The sequence below is a fragment of the Cebidichthys violaceus genome, unplaced genomic scaffold (assembly GCF_023349555.1).
Source record: "Cebidichthys violaceus isolate CVI_PGR_0920_01 unplaced genomic scaffold, fCebVio1.0.p SCAF_71, whole genome shotgun sequence".
In the NCBI taxonomy this organism is placed as follows: domain Eukaryota; kingdom Metazoa; phylum Chordata; class Actinopteri; order Perciformes; family Stichaeidae; genus Cebidichthys; species Cebidichthys violaceus.
The window spans coordinates 1,072,087-1,094,198 of NW_027176939.1; the positions used below are offsets into that span (position 1 = coordinate 1,072,087).

General features: G+C 43.6%; 1 long non-coding RNA gene across 2 annotated transcripts in view; it reads left to right on the plus strand.

The window, feature by feature from the left end:
• The window catches only part of LOC137891858 (uncharacterized), a 68,330-nt gene that overhangs the window by 31,590 nt on the left and 14,628 nt on the right, over positions 1-22,112 (plus strand). For both annotated transcript variants that reach the window (XR_011105381.1, XR_011105382.1), the window contains exon 2: positions 6,177-6,252. This is a non-coding gene — a long non-coding RNA (uncharacterized lncRNA). The remainder of the gene's footprint in view (positions 1-6,176; positions 6,253-22,112) is intronic.

Sequence of the window (22,112 nt, forward strand, 5' to 3'; positions counted from 1 at the left end):
ATACATACAGTACAAAAACATACATACATACAGTACAAAAACATACATACATACAGTACAAAAACATACATACATACAGTACATAAACATACATACATACATACATACAGTACATAAACATACATACATACATACAGTACACATACATACATACATACATACATACATACATACAGTACATAAACATACATACAGTACATAAACATACATACATACATACATGCATGCATGCATGCATGCATGCATACATACAGTACATAAACATACATACAGTACATAAACATACATACATACAGTACATACATACATACATACAGTACATACATACATACATACATACAGTACATAAACATACATACAGTACATAAACATACATACATACATACAGTACATATACATACAGTACATACATACATACATACAGTACATATACATACATACATACATACAGTACATAAACATACATACATACATACAGTACATAAACATACATACAGTACATATACATACATACATACATACAGCACATATACATACATACATACATACATACATACAGTACATATACATACATACAGTACATACATACATACAGTACATATACATACATACATACATACAGTACATACATACATACATACAGTACATACATACAGTACATACAGTACATACATACAGTACATATACATACATACAGTACATAAACATACATACATACATACATACAGTACATACATACAGTACATAAACATACATACATACAGTACATAAACATACATACATACAGTACATATACATACATACAGTACATACATACAGTACATATACATACATAAATATACATACATACATACAGTACATATACATACAGTACATATACATACATACATACATACAGTACATATACATACATACATACATACATACATACATACATACATACAGTACATATACATACATACAGTACATATACATACATACATACATACAGTACATATACATACATACAGTACATATACATACATACATACAGTACATAAACATACATACATACATACAGTACATATACATACATACATACAGTACATAAACATACATACATACATACAGTACATAAACATACATACATACATACAGTACATATACATACATACATACAGTACATAAACATACATACATACAGTACATACATACATACATACATACAGTACATATACATACATACATACATACAGTACATAAACATACATACATACAGTACATAAACATACATACATACATACAGTACATATACATACATACATACATACAGTACATATACATACATACATACATACAGTACATAAACATACATACATACAGTACATAAACATACATACATACAGTACATACATACATACATACAGTACATACATACAGTACATATACATACATACATACAGTACATATACATACATACATACAGTACATATACATACATACATACAATACATATACATACAGTACATATACATACATACAGTACATATACATACAGTACATATACATACATACATACATACATACAGTACATGTACATATACATACATACATACAGTACATGTACATATACATACAGTACATATACATACGTACGTACGTACGTACGTACAGTACGTACGTACAGTACATATACATACATACAGTACATATACATACATACAGTACATATACATACATACATACATACATACAGTACATATACATACATACATACATACAGTACATATACATACATACGTACGTACGTACAGTACATACATACAGTACATATACATACATACATACATACAGTACATATACATACATACATACATACAGTACATATACATACATACATACACAAACATACATACATACATACAGTACATATACATACATACATACAGTACATATACATACATACATACAGTACATATACATACATACAGTACATACATACAGTACATATATATACATACATACATACATACAGTGCATAGGGGCTCCAGAGTCGTTAGGGACGGCTCGGTGCCACTAAGCCACGGCCGAGACCTGAAACCGAGACCAAGTCAAGGACCTTTGATTGGTTGAGACCGAGTCAAGACCAGACGAGTCGTGAACATGTATGAGTCGACCCTCAATGTCTCCTGAACCTCAGTGACGGATAGATTGCATCACATTATACCTTCTGTGTCTCTACTTCTTGTTATTCTTTTGTCTGCACAACATTTAGCTCTCATCAAGTGGAAACGATTCAAAAGGAATTTCAAATGTATCAACAGTGTGTCAAGGACTTTCCTCATTTATTGGTATTTTGGAATCACAGAATCCTTCCAAGGCCGTCCATTTAAACACCAGCTTTATGTCCATGACATCGAGGCTGGGACAGATCAGATACATCTATATATACAGTTGTGGTCAAAAGTTTACATACACTTGTAAAGAACATAATGTCATGGCTCTCTTGAGTTTCCCCGTTATTTCTACAACTCTGATTTTTCTCTGATAGAGTGATTGGAACAGATACTTCTTTGTCACAAAAAACATTCATGAAGTTTGGTTCTTTCATGACTTTATTATGGGTTAACAGAAAAAGTGATCAAATCTGCTGGGTCAAAAATATACATACAGCAGTGCTAATATTTGGTTACATGTCCCTTGGCCATTTTCACTTCAATTAGGCGCTTTTGGTAGCCATCCACAAGCTTCTGGCAAGCTTCTCGTTGAATCTTTGACCACTCCTCTTGACAGAATTGGTGCAGTTCAGTTAAATTTGATGGCTTTCTGACATGGACTTGTTTCTTCAGCATTGTCCACATGTTCTCAATGGGATTTTAAGTCAGGACTTTGGGAAGGCCATTCTAAAACCCTAATTCTAGCCTGATTTAGCCATTCCATTACCACTTTTGATGTGTGTTTGGGGTCATTGTCCTGTTGGAACACCCAACTGCACCCAAGACCCAACCTTCGGGCTGATGATTTTAGGTTATCTTGAAGAATTTGAAGGTAATCCTCCTTCTTCATTATCCCATTTACTCTCTGTAAAGCACCAGTTCCATTGGCAGCAAAACAGCCCCACAGCATAATACTACCACCACCGTGCTTGACGGTAGGCATGGTGTTCTTGGGGTTAAAGGCCTCACCTTTTCTCCTCCAAACATATTGCTGGGCATTGTGGCCAAACAGCTCGATTTTTGTTTCGTCTGACCACAGAACTTTCCTCCTGAAGGTCTTATCTTTGTCCACGTGATCAGCAGCAAACTTCAGTCGAGCCTTAAGGTGCCGCTTTTGGAGCGAGGGCTTCCTTCTTGCACGGCAGCCTCTCAGTCCATGGAGATGCAAAACACGCTTGACTGTGGACACTGACACCGACACCTGTGTTCCAGCAGCTTCTAATTCTTGGCAGATCTGCTTTTTGGTGGTTCTCGGTTGACTCTTCACCCTCCTGACCAATTTTCTCTCAGCAGCAGGTGATAGCTTGCGTTTTCTTCCTGATCGTGGCAGTGACAAAACAGTGCCATGCACTTTATACTTACAAACAATTGTTTGCACTGTTGCTCTTGGGACCTGCAGCTGCTTTGAAATGGCTCCAAGTGACTTTCCTGACTTGTTCAAGTCAATGATTTGCTTTTTCAGATCCACGCTGAGCTCCTTTGACTTTCCCATTGTAGCGTTTGTGGGCGTTTGTATCCAATGAGCCCTATTTAAATGGCCTCAGAGAAGTCACCAGCTGTAGTCACTCATAATCACTCACAAGAAGTTAAGAGGCCATGCTATGAAGCTCATTTCATTGACACAACTTTCTAAGTCACCAAAATTGCTAATTCATGTTGCTGTATGTATATTTTTGACCCAGCAGATTTGATCACTTTTTCTGTTAACCCATAATAAAGTCATGAAAGAACCAAACTTCATGAATGTTTTTTGTGACAAAGAAGTATCTGTTCCAATCACTCTATCAGAGAAAAATCAGAGTTGTAGAAATAACTGGAAACTCAAGAGAGCCATGACATTATGTTCTTTACAAGTGTATGTAAACTTTTGACCACAACTGTATGTGTGTGTATATATGTGTGTGTGTGTGTGTGTGTGTGTGTGTGTGTGTGTGTGTGTGTATAAGTATGGAGAATAGGAGTTTCAATTCCTGGGTTAATGTTTGATTTTAGGATTTGTTTGTATTAAAGAGTAGCTGCTCACCTCTAGATGATGTGACTGTACTGTGAGGGAACATGTCAGTGTTTGTGTTAACGAGGACATTTCTTACAAAGTTCATCAGCAAATCAGACAATTCTGACAAAGAGTCGCCTGTTAGTGACGAATCTACGTCATGAAATATATTCATTAACCTGACTAAAGGAGTTGAGGAGTTAAGGAAAAGAGTTTCCCTGAGGTGATAATGTTGAGCTCAACAGCACAATATGTGGTGTTATGACTCCTTCATCCTGATGTTAGTGCTGTATAAATATGCTTTATTGCTCGGCTTTTATTAGGTATGTTGTTGCTCCTTATATGACAGTTTTAAACGACTTCATAGTTAACTGAATTAAACACGTGACGGCGATGACACGCAGCGTTTGTTTCAGCTGGTTGCTATGATACGGCACTAGGTAGAGCTCTGGTTTTTCTCAGTCCTGTTCTGAACTGGGCTTTCCCAGTGACAGCCACATATGCGCCGTAACACACACACACACACACACACACACACACACACACACACACACACACACACACACACACACACACACACACACACACACACACACACACATGCCGCATGGCGTGATGTGTGAGTTAAAGCAAACTTTTGGGAAGGTGACTCCTGTGCAAGAGATCCTTATGGCAGCTCAGAGAAGTGTAGAGCACCTTGGTGGGTGCCTTGAATACAGATGATGGACACACACACACACACACACACACACACACTCATCTCCACAGGACATTGGCGGATGCGGTAGATGTGTTGCCCATATGCCCAACAGGATACCATATGGTCCACAACACCCACCTTTCTTTTCAGTGTGGCCCTGCTCTGCTGGAGCGTGATGTATGGACTTGAATAATCTTCGTTTGTGTGAGTAGGACGGTGAAGTCTTACAGTTTCAGAGGTTATATGAGGTAATACTCGTTGTGAATGTATGTTACCTGCATTAAATGCTCTACTGGTGTCTGGGAGGATGGTTTGCTCTTCTTTATTTGTCTCAGAGGCCGGTGGGTTGGGCATTGCGAGACAAATAACTTGATTTTCATTTTTTTAGAAGCCTGCAAGTTCACTTGTTGTTTGTTGTTTTTTTCCCGTCCTTGTGCCAGCGACAGAGGAACCAGTAATGTGATTGGGCGGCGGGGGCGGCGTCTGCTCCCCACAGCTCTGTGGAGGGTCAGGCCGTTTACTGCCGCTCTGTTTGGGGCTTGTTGGAGGCGGGCTGCTCGGGGCAGGGTCAGGAGGGCCACGGGGGTGTTTCCTCCTCGTGCAGCGGTGGTCCGTGACGTCCCACCGACCGCCTGCAGGGACTCTTGGCCTCGTTTTCTTTTCCGTCGCTGCTTTCTGGTTGAATGTGCGGCATCTGCTCAAAGAAAAAGTCATACGTCAGCTCCTTTTCAAGAAGTCATACAGACATGCACCCTGTGCGTGACAACAAAAGCTGTGTATATAATGCATCTCCAGTTGAAAGCAGGGTGTCCGTATTGAGTGGGTACAGAGTAGTTGGGCCAATTAATGCCACCATGAGATGAGCAGCATGGGCCGATACCTGCGCTCAAAAGGCCAATTAACAGGAACGTGTGCAGCCTGCTCAGCGTGGAAAGAAGTTAGCCAACACCAGGAAGGCCACCAAATCAACATTCTTTATTTTATCTAATAATACGTTTAGAAATGTTTGTTCTCCCTCAGAAACTAAGAGATTTGGTTATTTGTTTGCAAATGCTCTTTTTAAGTGCACTAAAACCAAAATGTATTATTAATTCATGAGGTTTACTTTGTTTATTCACTGGACATTGTTTATTTGGCATACTTAAGGAATGAATCCAATAATCTCTTTAAATGTTATGGCGGTATTAACATGGACCTTGTCCAATGACCCAACACTGAATGAACTAGTCCAGAATGCTTTAAATAGAGCCACATCACATGTATTCATGATCTACATCTTGTCTTGCAGGCGCGGCGTGTGACGTTTTTACACTGCAAAGGATCGGCAAATAAAAGAGCTTTCCCCTCGACTCCTCGGTGGAACGGTGAGTTCAGAAACGGCGATGTCTCAGACATTGAGCTGGAACGCACACACAACGTGACCGACGCTGACCGACGGAGAGAGAAGCACGATCAGACAACGAGGCTACTTAAGTTTAGGCAAACGTTGGGGGTGCAGGCTGCGCTCATAGCACGGCTGTCATCCGCCACTAAATGGAGTAGAAGAAGAAGTAGAGGTTTCCAACCGGGAACAAAACAAGGCTCCTTCTCCGATAAACGAGAGACAAATGGAGAGAGGTCTTCAGGACTTCAGTTCCATGCTGAAGACATTATGAATATAAATGTGGGAATACGCTGACTATGCGTCAGAATTAATATCACCCACTCTGTTCTTACTCAAAGGCAAACAAACACCTCAAGCAGGCGTAAACACGTTGTTGTGCAATGGTCAAAGTTTTTTCCGCGAATTTATTCATTCGCAGCTTTTCCTAATGGCATATCTGCAAGGATAGCCGCGTTTCCATTCACATATACTTCTATGTGCATTTTGAAGTATTGCATTGGTATCTCACATGCAAAACAGATTCCGTGTTGTACCCGAGCTGCGGAGGACACGACTCTTTGAACCCCGGAGTTACTCCGGTGACACGATAAAGAGGCGTAAGGTTACCAATCGCACAGAAGTGAGGAGGGCTTGTATTCAGCACCAGACAGAGCTCACACACAAAGCTGTAACTTACCCATGCACCTGAAGGCAACGCGGCGTTCACCTAGAAGAGAATCTTTGCAGCTTTCGCTCCCTTTTCTTCTTCCTACGTCGTCTGAAGACTTTGACGAGCACAATTCATATCTGTACTCCAGTGAGGCTATTTTTAGATCGGCTCAAATATCAGGGGATCCTGGACTCCCCCGTCTCTCTTTGCCTCTCTTTGTCTGTCTTTGTCTGTCTTTGTCTCTCTTTGCCTCTCTTTGCCTCTCTTTGTCTCTCTTTGCCTCTCTTTGTCTCTCTTTGCCTCTCTTTGTCTCTTTGCCTCTTTGCCTCTCTTTGCCTCTCTTTGTCTCTCTTTGCCTCTCTTTGCCTCTCTTTGCCCGTCTCCTCCACTTACCCCCGTTCGATTGTGTCCCACTACCTCTCGTGTGCTCTGTTGTGTACGGATGATTAATTACAGGGCATAGAGATACGTCTACGTATAGTGCGTACAGTAATGTATGTCTGTATGCATGCATGCGTGTCCTTTTCGTGTTGTGATCACTCTCTCACTCGATGATGAAGATGAAGATGATGATGGGTTTACTCATCACTGGGGGTTCTGCTCGGCCTGTGGACATGATTGTATAATGTCCTCTGTGTCTCTGAAGGAGCCTTCTCCAGTCTGATAAAAAAAAATGACCGCGATGATGTCATCAGGTTGAACTCTGCTTTGGCTTGAGATTTTAAAAATGTCAACTTATAAAGACATGGGTGTTTATCACATAGGCGGGGTAGACGCTATAGAGTTGCATTGTGGGAAGTGAAGGATCTACTGCTGGGGACTGAAAGTCCTCAAGTTAGACCTTTATTCATTCACCATCACTAAAGTGATTAATGAATCCCTCACGTTCCTTCCAGGTCTTGTTTTTGTCATTTTCTTCTTCTACACGTTTACGTCACAGGAGAGCCGGGGACGCTCAGACGGACACCTGTGGCGTTGTTAACCAGAGGAGACATTTATCGCCCCTTCTTGCGCTCCTCTTAAACGGTCTCTGTTTTCCTGCTGGGCGCCGGGGGGGAGGACCTGTCAGGTAGAGAAGGAGGGCCGCCTTGAGATGGGGAGGGGGGGGCTGTGCCCGATGGCGCTCAGGTAGTGGCACCGTGCTGTTTGTTGGGACTCTCTCCGGGGTAACGGTGGTGGAAATAGTATGTGAAGCCATAAAACAGTGTCGTCTGCTCTGCGCTCTGTAGCGACCGCTCACTTCCTTCAGTTTCTCTAATGAATGTTTAGTGCCGTGTTTTGCGAGGTAGCCGGCGCTCATCGGGCCGCGGTGTGCTGCTGCTGGAGGTGGAGTGAGACGGACTTCGGACGAGCTTGTGGCGCTCCGGTTGTATTTAAAATATGTATATATAAACTTAAAGAGGTGGCAGATTTCTTCAGCACATTTTTGATTTGAGAGGATTGTTGTTCACACGTGGACCAGCTGTGAAAGTCTGTATAGGAAAGCGGAGAACCCCTCCTCTGATCATTTGTAACTCCTGTACGAGCTGGTGGTGATGTGCACATTGTGCTTGGCGTCACATCGATGGCTGTGATACTTCAGATGATACAGCGTCAGGTCCCGATGCTGGCGATGATGACGGGAGCTACGCAATAACAACACACCGTATTATTTTATCTTTGTTGCTGCTACAAGGGCGGCCGCCTCAGATGATTTAATCTTCATACCACCAGGAAGTAGGCCAGCAATATTTCATCGGTGTCATGAGCGCCGCTTCTTCTTTTTTTTTTTTTTTTTGTCTGCATCTGAGCAGCGGTCCAATGAAATGGGAACTGACCTCTGGTCCCACAGCCAGGACTGATAAACCAGGGCTGGGTTAGGTCTGAAGCTGAGAGAAGGTCTGCTGCTGTATGTTCCCCGGACAAGACGAGATTAGAGTTTATCTCTGCCTGTCTGAGGACACACACACACACACACACACACACTACATTTACTGCGTGTGTGTGGCTACACACAGTGTGAACCTGTGACTGAGGTTTTATGGTTTTATGCTCAATCAGCAGGTAACGGGGGGGCTTTCTCTGAAATGTTCCGTCTCTCGCTGTAGTCGGAGCGTTTCAAGCTGCGGCATTTTAAAGCTCTGCAGCAGTGAAATCCTCAGCTTATATATTTAAGGCCCGGCTAACCCCTCTGGACAATGACGAGGAGGCTTTTTGTTGGAACTTTGATTCCAAACCTGCCGGACTGACCTACATTAGTGAGGTGTTATTAAAGCGGCTCTCCGGGTTGCTCAGGATTATGTTGCTGCAACATTTAATGAGTTCCAGCCCCCCCCCTTCAATGTTTAAAATAATTTAATCATTTCCAAACGATATCGCCCTCCGTATCCTAATTTCTTATTCTTAAATATTTGCCAGTTAATGAGAACTCACTGTCCCGCACCAGGGGTTTGTTTACACTGTGGCCAACTGGCCCCATTGAAGTAGCTGTTAGCACTTCCTGTTAGCAATGTAGCAATGGATGGACAACGACCAGTGGGACAGACGTTCTAGAGTTTAGGGAGCGTCTTTTCTTCTATGATTTCTAAGCAGATTGATAGACTTGTATTTGTGGTGGGAGATGAAGGTGTTATTGATCAAAACAATGAAGGTTTTCATGTTTTCATGTTCAGGTTTGAGTCACGCATCCTGCAGCTCTGACCTCTCTGACGTTGACCAAGTGTAACAGATGGTCGTGCGTTTTTTCCAGATTTACAAACAGAAAGCAACTCAAAACGTCCCAAAAGAAAAGTCCACGAATCACCGATGAGGTTCTGAAGTTTTTTTCTTTTACATTTTGGGCTGACGCCCTCACTGCATTAGCAGAGATTGCGCGATCAGCAGAAATCCAGGAAAATAAATGCTCAGGTCTAAATGGGACATGAATTCCTTTAATATGTCCTCTGTTCAGAAGAACACCGTCCTCTTTTCTCATCAATGAACGTTGCTTTTGGAAAGCTGTTGACTCTCTTGTCTTTTTGAGTTCAGTCATGTAGTCTGATGTGAATCTACGGCCCCCTCGCTACAACACCTTAGAGTAGAGATTGCGTTGTGTTTTAATAGTTATGTTGCTGTACTTTGGCGTCTGTCTTCAGATGCTCTGACACCGTATGTTCCGTGTGAGCCAGAGTGCTTCAGCCCTGATGAATGCATTTCTCTGAGTCCATCTGGAGAGTACCTGCGTTCTCTCACACTCACCCACACACTCTTTTTTTAACCCTCGCTCGCTGCCTACACGCTGGTTGTCCGTCCGCTCGGGCCCGTGACCGGACGGGACCCGGACGGATCCGGTACCAAAGTCCACGTTTGCTTTGGAACCTGGGACCGGAAGCAGCGGCCAGATGTGAAAACAATGTTGGACGCCCAGGCGAAGCCGCGACAAGGGGCTGCCGTCACTGATAGCGTAGGTCCGACCCGGGAGAGCGAGTCTGCTCACTGTCTGCGTGACGTCTGTTTGACACGGTACGAACTACAGATGGGACTCGGTGCGTCTGGACCGGTGATTAACCGTCACGCACACTACAACAATGGCAGGGCTGTGTTTACGTCTCTCTACTGGAACACGGTCTCCTGTGTACTTTCAGGATAAATGATGAGCCCGTGATCTGGTGCTGACATGTTGTGTACGTAGCATGAGTATGATTACACACTTCAGTATGTGGCCTGACCGATGCTGGAGTTCTGAGGCCTCACCAAAGCCAATATTTAAGCTGCTAACATAAACGCAGCGCTGGTTATATAACGAGTTTGGAGGGCGGTGTGTTTTTTTTAATCTTATTTTTCAAAACCAGAACTGCAGTAAAAAAAGAACTAGAACAAAAAGCAATTGATTGAGTGGTGTGTTTATTTTGGTTTAATGTGAGCTAACCGTTAGCCCGGCTAGCTAGCTTACCACAGGACTGAAGAGGGTTTAAGGAGCTACCGCTACACTGAGGCCATGTCGCTCCACACGCGAGGGCAAAATACGAGTGTGTGAATGTGAAACAGCCGCTTTAGCAAAGAGTGGTTTATGCAACGGTCAGCTAGCAGCGTCCGCTTTTTAGCCAAAGCAATGACAAACGTTGCAAGCAACAAGCAGCAAGAAGCAGCAACGTGGCTGGTTGTCATGTTGTTGTGCTCTGAGGTAGGAGAAGCATCACTCTGTACAACTGGGAGAGGACTACGTGTTTCTGTAGACACTTAATCGACGTGTAGGAAAGTATATTGATATCTAGTCATCCCGTATATCTACATCCTACACAAAGCATATGAACAGAACAACAGAAGAGCTACTGTTTTTTTAAATCAACCCGTGCATTATTAGAAATGTGTAGTAATCGTAGTTTTATAGTGATTACTTTTTGGGTCTACGGGTAAACGAGGAGCAAAGGTAAGAATATAATATGACGAAAAATATGCTGTAAATGCCTGAAATCTGGTCCATTTGATTCATATGAATATTATTTTATGAACTATTGGAACCTGGTTGAACACAGACACAACGCCCAGCTGAGCACCTGGAGGACGACGTCGTTTCACTCTCTGTGATCCTCCAGGTGGACGACCGCTCCTCCTAGGTTGCTATCAATTCCAAAAATAAACGCATTTGTTGAATTAATAAAAGCAATTTAGCCTGCAGACAACAGAGATAGCTGTACTTACGCACATGCTTGTACCTCGCCCCGCTAATCAGCCACCACGCCGAGTCGAATCAGATTGTTTTGGTCTAAACCAATTTTCTTTACAACCCCACCGCTGTCGCTGCCATTACTGAAAGCCCTCACAGCCGAGCAGGAGAGAAAGGCTGTGATTTGATCTCCCTCACCTTATCACATTACACACTGGAATTAGTATAATTACAGCTGTCGCTGATTAATGGACAACTACGTTATAATTATCACTCTGGGTAAGGGGAGACTGTAGGTGTGTGTGTGTGCGTCTGTGAGAAGAAAAGATGGTTGTGCATTTGTTAAGATGTGTGTGTACAACTCTTAAGTGTGTGTGTGTGTGTGTGTGTGTGTGTGTGTGTGTGTGTGTGTGTGTGTGTGTGTGTGTGTGTGTGTGTGTGTGTACGCTGAATGGCAATTCAGAAGAAGTAGTTGAATTGGTTTGAAAGTGGAATTGGCTCAGGAATAAGAAAATAATCAAAATACTCCAAAAATGAAATGCTCAATGTGTGTGTGAACATCAACGTGTGTGAACGTCGCGCGTGAACATCAACGTGTGTGAATGTCGCGCGTGAACATGGTGTGTGAACATGGTGTGTGAACATGGTGTGTGAACGTCAGAGGAAGTAGACTGGTGTACACAGAGTGAAAGAGCTTGAACACACTGAACTGTATCATTTCATGAACTTTATTCAAATGACACACAGGAGTGTAACCTGCGTGGACATTTTGGCCTAAGCTTTCATCAATGTTCAATAACGTCATTGTTAATCTTAATAACCTCTGAGGCTGTCCAACTTAATCAATCATCCTCCATTAAAATGTAGCTGTGCACAGCGTGGCTGCAGCGCTGTTCAGATAACACGTTACGCTCTCCTGTACTCCCAACACGACTCTCTGCAGCTCTCACTCACGTCTACGCCGTTGTCTTCGGCTACAAGTCACCTCTCACGAAGCTTTAGAACGAGGCTTTAGAAGGAGACTGTAGAACGAGACTTTAGAATGAGACTTTAGAAGGAGACTGGAGAACGAGACTGGAGAACGAGACTGTAGAACGAGACTTTAGAACGAGGCTTTAGAACGAGACTTTAGAACGAGACTTTAGAATGAGACTTTAGAAGGAGACTGGAGAACGAGACTGGAGAACGAGACTGTAGAACGAGACTTTAGAACGAGACTGTTGAATGAGACTTTAGAACGAGACTGTAGAACGAGACTTTAGAAGGAGACTGTTGAACGAGACTTCAGAACGAGACTGTAGAACGAGACTTTAGAAGGAGACTGTTGAACGAGACTGTAGAACGAGACTGTAGAACGAGACTTTAGAAGGAGACTGTTGAACGAGACTTCAGAACGAGACTTCAGAACGAGACTTTAGAAGGAGACTGTTGAACGAGACTGTTGAACGAGACTGTTGAACGAGACTGTAGAACGAGACTTTAGAACGAGACTGTAGAACGAGACTTTAGAACGAGACTGTAGAACGAGACTGTAGAACGAGACTTTAGAACGAGACTGTAGAACAAGACTTTAGAACGAGACTTTAGAAGGAGACTGTTGAACGAGACTGTAGAACAAGACTGTAGAACAAGACTTCAGAACGAGACTGTAGAACGAGACTGTAGAACGAGACTTTAGAAGGAGACTGTTGAACGAGACTGTAGAACGAGACTTTAGAAAGAGACTTCCCGTGAGGAAGACTTGATTAGGCCCAATAATAAACAGGGTAAAGAAAAACGTTTTATTTCTTTGCTGCACTCCTTTTCATAATGTTGTCAGACACACACACTAAAGACGTCCATTGACGCTGCAGCCCATTACGTGGCTCTCGTTCAATACTAAACCAATTTCAAACATTGTCAAAGCACATCGAAGGAAGTTCAAGATTCAGTCAGAGGTACAGACGATAGAATCTGTTTTAACTTTGCGAGAGGTGGTTTGACTCTGGGATAGAAAATAGTCCAACCAGCTATAAATGGAAGCAGAGATATGTTGTGTACTACGTCACCTCTGGATATGACTGATTACTGCCATGTTTCTACCGTGACAGACAACCGACTCGGGTATTGTAGAAATGATCTGTGCGACTACAGCGTAGCAAGTGACAGAGCAGGTTACTGTGTCTTCTGCATGATTTCAATTCATGATTTCAGAAGCAATAATATTGATAGATACTTCATATAAATATTAACAACCACCATAGTAGTATACTGCAGCTAGAGGAAAGTACACCAGAAAAAGAGGGTATTTGACCGTACTGAAAACCGTTTATATTCAGTCTTTGTAAAGTAGACGTACGACAACTGGTTACTGTTTGGCCTTTGTATGCACTGACTTGGATGGAGGTGAAGGGACAGGGTTAAACCCCCCCCCCCCCCCCCCCTCACTCGGCCTTTGATATTTCACTGTTGTCCCAAATGTCTGCATCATTGTCAGGTGTTGGATGGATTTGGGGCTTGTCGGTGGAGTTTGCCGACACGCTGGTGCTCGTAGCAGTTTGTGGATGATTGGTTCTTAGGTGGGAATGCTCCATGCAGGTCTCACACAGTGTCATCCACATTTGCTGGCTGTCACTTGTCATTTGCTACGAAACCTACTTTGCTGCCAAATGGCAGCGGTTGCGTTCACACGAGTGACCAACTTGTTTGCATCTTCTTATCCGTCTCCTGACTTGAAGAGGAGCGGTCGTGTGATGGTATTCCCAGTTATTCCCTATTACAGAATTACACTCCATCCCTAGTCATGCAGCACGGCCGGTGTTCTACCGCCCACCAACCACTGGAATATAAATTCTGTCCTTAGATTTCGGCCTTGAGAAACTTTGCAGCCGCGGATGATGACATGTTCTGAGATTTCCACTTTAACTGAATCACTGAGCAACCCCCTGCCTCACTGAGGGAGCAGTTGATACCAACAAGATGGATCGTATGAAGCTGCTCTGAGCAGCGGAGGAAGGGGAGGACGGGAGCGATAAGAGATTGAGCTGCAGGATTTCAAATATTAATAGAGATGGAGTTCATATCAGACATTGTGCATGCATGAGCTGTTTGTGTGCACTCCAGGTTTTCAACAAGCTGAGCACCCCCTCCCTCCCCAAAGCAAACGTCTTAGTCAGTGACCGAGGGTAGCCGAGCAGAATGAAGGAGCGGGCAAATGGACGGCGTGACTTTAATAGATGACGTAGCTGCTGCAGCTACAGCTACCCCGCTGGCTCTGCTATTGTGCTAAACCCTACTTTATCTCAGCTACTCTGTAGCACAGCAAGGCCCGTCTCTGTCTTCATGTACTATTCCTAAAACGGTCTCAAATTTAACATGATCTACGGACCCTTTTCCGGCCGACGACGTGATTACGCCACCATGTTAGGGGAGGCAAACAAAGGACAGACCGGAGGCAAACACAAATCACCTCAGACTTTAGCCTTCTGCTAATATCCTCAGCCGGCACGGCTATTATAACTATTAATATATACACCTTATTTTCTGCAGTGTAGCATGAAAGTGCGGTGGATTTAGCAAGCTAACCCGTGGATGGCTCGCTACTTAGCTAGCTTGCTAATTCCGCCGTGCTTTCCGAACGCCGGTTACAGAACATTATCCGAACAAAGGTGTCACTTATCGGCTGATAGCGATGTGCTTTGCTACGCTGTATTATGATTGTGTGGTTGAAGCATTGAGTTTTTTGCTAATTTAGCTGGCTAGTTAGCTAGCTAGCTTGCTAATTCAACCACGTCCCTCTTCCTCGGAATTATTGTTTCCACCTCCAGCCAAAGATATACATCAGCAGAAAAGTGGTCTACGCAGTCTTTATTGTAGCATAATATTTTAAATATAAGATAATCATTTCTGTTGCACCAATACCGCAACTGCAATTGTATTCTGTAAATTATGTGAATTCATGATTTTTCTAAAAACTGTTTTAAAGGCCTGATGGACTGAAAGCAGAACTTTGTTTTTTTTAGCAAGATGTAATGAATTCATTCAAGCTAACAAAATGTATATGCACTGAACAGTTAAAACACACTAATAACAGAACTTAAGCCTCATATCGGAGCCCATAACTCCCTAACTCTTTAGTCTTTTATTCAACACATTGTTATTAGATGCAGCATGTTTCATATTATGTCATAATTAGTGCTGAGCAACGATTACAATGTTTAATCTTGATTAATCTCATTGTTATGCGCAAAGTTCAATAACGAATTAAAAGTAGTGTATTGCTCACTTTTATGTTAAAGTACTGCTATATGAACAGAAGTACACTAACATTTGGTTTGAATGACTTTAAACAGATCAGGTTCTTGTTAACAGCAGTATTCTTCACACAGTATCAGTTATATTTCTACTATCTGTGCTCAGTGTGTGACTTTATTTAAACGTTCCACTGCTGTGTAACATGAATACAATGTTCCACACGTTTCATCAAAATGTGTGTCTTCTGTCTTCATACAGTCAGAGCATGTGAACGCAGCTCCCACTGTTCATCAACATAATGCACCGTAACTCAGAGGTGACGACGGTTACCCGGCGATGTCCGGTAGTCTCCGGTGAGAGACGGCCAGTGCGCGTTGTGACTCCGTCTCTTCTGTAGTCCTCTCCTCTTCATAGACTCGTGTGTTCTTCTGGTGACGGTGCGTCTGGAGGGAGGCTCCTACGTGACGTCATTCATGATCCTGAGAACGTTCCTCAGACCGACATCTTCTCAACACTAGTCGTCCTGCAGTTTGTATCTCTCCACTTCTCTGTGGCGTCTGTTAGCTTGTCTTGGCACTACTCATAATGTTTAACTTCTTAATACTAATGCATTAGTCTACTCCATGGAATCGGCTCCAGACAAGGTTGTTTTAACTTAAGCACAGAGCTTTAGACATTTATATGATAATGGTAAACTGTAAAATGTAGTGCAGCAGCACAATTATAGCAGAATAAAAATGCGTTACATCTATCTAAAGAATACCAACATTAGCACCATACTGTAAGCTACTGGTCACACTAGTGAAGCGAGAAAGGATGTATTTTAATGGCTATGATTTCATTTTATTTTATAAGAATGCGTTAAGCCATCTTTCTAAAACAACATAGTCTTGCTTTCAGACTAACTGCATTGATGTCTAGCATTTTAGATTTTAGGCGGCGTTTTTTTTTTTCAGATTTAGCCACCTTACATTTGATTGGCAAGGAAACCCGGCTAACAGCTCAGCAGACTGCTCTCCATATGCTCTGATGAAGCACCACACCGTTCACCGCCCCTCATGTCATCCTCTCCCGTCACGCTTCTCTCACACTACCTACTGCGGTGCTGCCGGTGTCAGCAAACATCATTTCCAGTGCAATTGATTTGTTGCGGTGAATATTTTATTGGTGAGCTAAAATGGCTGAAGGTCAATTTAGAAGAAAACCTTTCTAACAATGATAGTGATAAGTTAATTATTTCATAATGAAGGTGTACACAGATACATTATGTTTTTCTCTAACAATGATCAGTGGGTTGTGATGACAAAAAAAATGGGGGCGTCGTTTCGACACACACACACACACACACACGTTGACAGTGTGACCGTGTTGCTGTTAAGCTTCCTGCTGTTCACCCATTCTGCCATAGCGGCATGTCTTCAAGCCTGCGAGGTTTGCTGGTAAAATTAGCACAGCAAATTAGCACTGATGAGTCACTCATTATCAGCTCGCTGTATGTTGGCAGGAGGCGGTTTGTTGTGGGCTGCTTTGCCCGTTCGGGCCTTCTATTTACGGGGGAAAGCAAACGCTGTAAACAAAGCGAACGCATACGCGTGGCGTTTCAGCTTGTTGTCACGGCGAACAGAAGGTGTGTGGTCATAATTATTTTTTTCACAGCTTTCGACATCATTTGTCAAAATGCTGTGAAGCAAATGCAGGACGCTGAAATTAAGGGCTCCTGGACAAACACGAGGATTTCTTTTTAAGCTGCTGCTAAGTTTTAGCTTTTTCCAATTTACATAAGATATCCAGCAGCTCTGAACCGGAGACAACGGAGCCGGCTCCACTGCTGTGGTTCCCAGTGTGGCGTCCGTGGGGAGAGGAGTGTCATTCCGGAGCTGTCGGTGCATGAAGGTTCGGACAGGATTTCAAACCGCAGCAGCACTTCAGAGGCACGCTGCACCGCCGAGCGCCGCTGAAACGGAGCCAAACGCAACTATTCTGTTCTCCTCGAAGCGGCTCCGCTCACTTTGCCGGCTGCGGTTCTCCTTAATTGAAAGTGCCTCCTGCAGTTTATTTGTTCACGTCGTTCCGGGGTTTTATACATGGCACTCTGGGGCAGATTTGAGAAGCCGGTGTCCCCCCAGAGCCCAGTGGGTCACAATAAACAAAGCGTCGAGGTGAGTCGGGCTTTAAGCAGACGGTCCAGTTCCATTAACAGTCAGCGCTGTATGGATTGTTGCAGGTTGGCTGAAGGTGGGCCGGTGAAAACATTATCACTTCACCCACATGTCAACATCAGGAGTAGACTGACCTTCATTTCCCTTTTTCTGCAGGAGACGCTCATAACCATTGGTCTGTTTTAACTCAATAATAACAACATGATAACAGTAAGCCTGCGCTGTACCACCACAGCCTCACTTTAACACACGGGTGCTGCTCTTGCGTGTCGTGATGTTGTCGAATGCCGTTTGTGGCTGCACAGTCAACACATGAAACATTGATGTGATAGAATGACAAATGGCCTCTCCTTGAATGTTGCATGCAGGGAATGGCAGACGGCACGTTTTAGTGCACTTCAACGCAGTCGGGTGACATCATGCGCCGATGTTTGACTTCTGATGTGAACACGATGGTGAAGCGCATCCAGCGGAGGAGGAGGTGATCTTCTGTCTTTGACTTTACTAACCCTCACTGAGAAGGTCTTCTGTGGTTTTCTTCCTCTGTTTTTCGGTGGAGGGAGTCGTCTCTCTGGATGTGACCGAGTCTTCTCACTTCCTCCCGCCGCCGGTGTCGTGCTCCCCCCGGGCCGGTGCTGCTGTGTTCTCTGTCTGTTGCTCTGTGTTACATGGAGTGAAGGCTTAGTGTCTCTTTGGGCGACAAAAGGAATGAATGGAGAGAAGCTGAAAACGTCCCGTTGTTGATCAGACTAAAGCTATGCTATGGGTGCATATAGCCTGTAAGAAGTGGACGTAGTCATCGTGAAGTCACATTGGTTAGTGGACCGATGTTTTAAAGCCTGGAGTTAAGCATTTTGTCCGTCGCCCTCTTGGATTTTGGCTATTGCCATCTTTTTTTATTTTTTTAACCAGAAGTGACACGAAGGGGTGGAGCTACAGTACGACCAAACGCTGAGTAAGACATTTTTGGGGGACCAAAAAGATTACAATTTAGGAAACACAGGAAACACAATGTTCAAGGGTTAAAGTTGTAGGACGCCATTGTACCGACCTGCCAATCACAAGGTAGCCACGCCCAAAGCATGCTCCTTTATCTTCTAATTTAATCTAAATGATCCATAGTTTACTAAATGAACATCATGCTGTAGTGAAGAAGACTGTAAACTAGAGATTGAGACCATAAACTCATGTTTGCAATGTTTACTGAGGGAATAAATCAAGAGAGAAGTAGAGTCATTTTAGACTAGACTTCTATACAACCAGAGGAGTCGCCCCCTGGTGGACACTAGAGAGAATGCAGGTTGAAGACTCACTTTTCAGACCTGGAGGTTGCAGCCTGGTGGCCCTGGGTGAGCACAAAAACAGAAAACAGCCCTGCCGGCTCGTGACCTCTTTGTCTGTTCATGTCAGAAACACTGCAGCCAGCAGTTACTTTGCATCTGCTTGCTGCTGTCTTGCCCAGCTCTTTAGATGATGGTTTGTCCTATTATGTCATTTCAACTCTGCTGCGCACGCCTCCCCCTCTCACCCTGTGTGTGATGATATCAACAGTGTGTCCTGCCACCACTTTTATTTGACTAATTATACCGTGTTCAGCTGGTCAGCATGTTCACTTGTAATTTTGTTGCTTGTTTAGTTTTGTTCATGTCTCTCTCTCTGTTGTGTCATAGTTGCAGCATGAGTGTGACCCATTCCCACGTTAGGACACTCGTTATATAAGCATGGCCTCGAGCAGTTCAAACACCGCCCCACACACTGTACACTGTGTACCGCTTTCATTCACAATTTAACATTTGGAGTGTAAGTTAATGAGTGAGTGTTCACCAAATGCAAAACAACAACAACACATGTAAAAGTGAATGAAAACAAAGCTGCTTAAAGGTGATCCTGACCATCACACGAGCTCAAGGCCGGCTTAAAACAGAAGCGCTCCTCTGTGTCAGGAGACAACGGAACACCGTGTCATTGAAGTCCACTCAAGTTCAATGACAGCAAATTTACCCATGATGCTTTGTAACACATCAGAGTGCGTCTCTCAGGGCTCCAAATTACCGCTCACATCTGCTGCTGCTCTGTGCCAAACAAATACCCCGACCACACACACACACACAGACACAGACACAGACACACACACACACAGACGCACACACACACACACACACACACACACACACACACAGACCTAAAGCCAGGAGACGGCCCTTTGGAATTGATTAGACTGTCATAAGTGAAGTGATGATGGGCTTAAGCGGAGGTGATGGAGGAACTTTCTCTAACTGATTGTTCTGTCAGTCTGGTGAATCTGGCTTGCATGCAAATTGGGCTCTAATAAGTGTTTCAGTGGAATCGGCATGCAGTCAGATGCACGGTGAAAAGCACAATGAAGCATCAGACAAATGTACGGCATCATCTTCCTGTACAGAAACAGCGAGCTGAAATATGTTGGTATCAATAAGATCTGTCAGGGAAACGTACAGCTCGGCGCCGCTCAGGAGACGGTTAGCTTCTTACTCAGAAAGCTCTAATGTGTTGCTTCTTGTCGGCGGCGGAGCGTCCATCCCTGACAGAAGAATTTGGATGAAATGGGGCGGATCTCCAGAGACGCCGTTGAGGAGGGGCGAGCTTCTCCACCGCAGCTCTAATGTGCTTTAAAGTGCAATTTACAGGTTCTCAAAACATGTGTTTGTGTTTGTGTTGAACGGACTCCAATAAAGGAGAAGACGGGTCGGTTTTCAGTGCCGGTTCAAACATTGAAACTGAAATATTATGCCAGTTTTCTTTTCTTTGTTAAAGCGGTGGATTCTTTAGCTTGCAGCGGTGGTTCCTGAACGTTTTCAATGTTTCACATCTACACACATGAACACACGTGTTCCTCCGCTGCAGCCCACTACGTAGAAGAGATGTGTGTGATTTTTGACCAAAAAACAACAAGTAGGAAAACCATAGCATGCATTTCCTGAAGTTGTGTAAGTGGACATGGATATAAAAGACACAAAAGAAGCTGCATGATGTAACAGACTTGCCACACCACTATGTTGGAAAAGGAGAATAGTGCAACCCGACGGTTCCCAAATTGGGGAAAGTCTTTAAGGGACCCTGTGGGTTTACGCTCGTAACATTTTTACACATTCTGCTGCAGGTCTCACGTCATCCTGCTCTTTTATAGAAAATAAAAAGGCTTTTCAAATAGAAGTGTTTGTTAGATCTCAGGGGTAGACGCAATGCATTTTGGGAGAGTAACTTCTGAATGTAGACGTGACTTTGTTTGCACCTTTATGCTTTTATAGCACGCCGCAGTGTGGGAACCAATGGGGTAGCAGCATGTTGCAGCATGTTGCTGTCACTTTGTGGCGTTCACGGCGCCTGGAAGCTCCTTTAAATGAACGGCCACTTTGTTTGGTCATTGAACTCAACAGCAGTCTGATGTTCTGATGGTCTAGTTCTACTCTGCAGCTTTACGATTGTTCCCCTCGCTGCATCAACGCAGCACTGAATCTACCTTTACATTGGCCCTGTAGTGGTGCTCCCTCTATCATGAACTCTCTGCTGGTCTTCTCTTCATCTGCCCACTCGTTCTCTCTATTTCTGTCTCTGCTTTACCTTGAAGGACCCAATTGGAAAATGTCACGGAACCCCGTCAGACGACGCATGTTTGTTTCATGTTGAATCGGCGTAGCTCTCCACCATGAGCAGATAAGCATAACGTCTTCCACTCATTTAAGAGTGAGGCTCTCTCTGTGAGCTCCTTTCATAAGTCAGAGTTACTCCATGCTTATGAGAAGTGATCCTTCTTCTCTCTTGATTTATTCCCTCAGTAAACATTGTAAACATGAGTTTATGGTCTCAATCTCTAGTTTACAGTCTTCTTCAATACAGCATGATGTTCATTTAGTACATTATGCTCCATTTAGAGTCACACAGACCATAAAGCAGGGGATGATTTAGGGGCGGGGCTTACAGTGATTGACAGGTTTCTACGTCACTCCTCCACATTCCAAATTCCAAGGGTGACGTCACCATGACTACGTCACCATGACTACGTCACCACGACTACGTCACCCTGACTACGTCACCACGACTACGTCACCCTGACTACGTCACCACGACTACATCACCCTGACTACGTCACCATGACTACGTCACCCTGACTACGTCCACCTGTAGAGTCTTGCTGC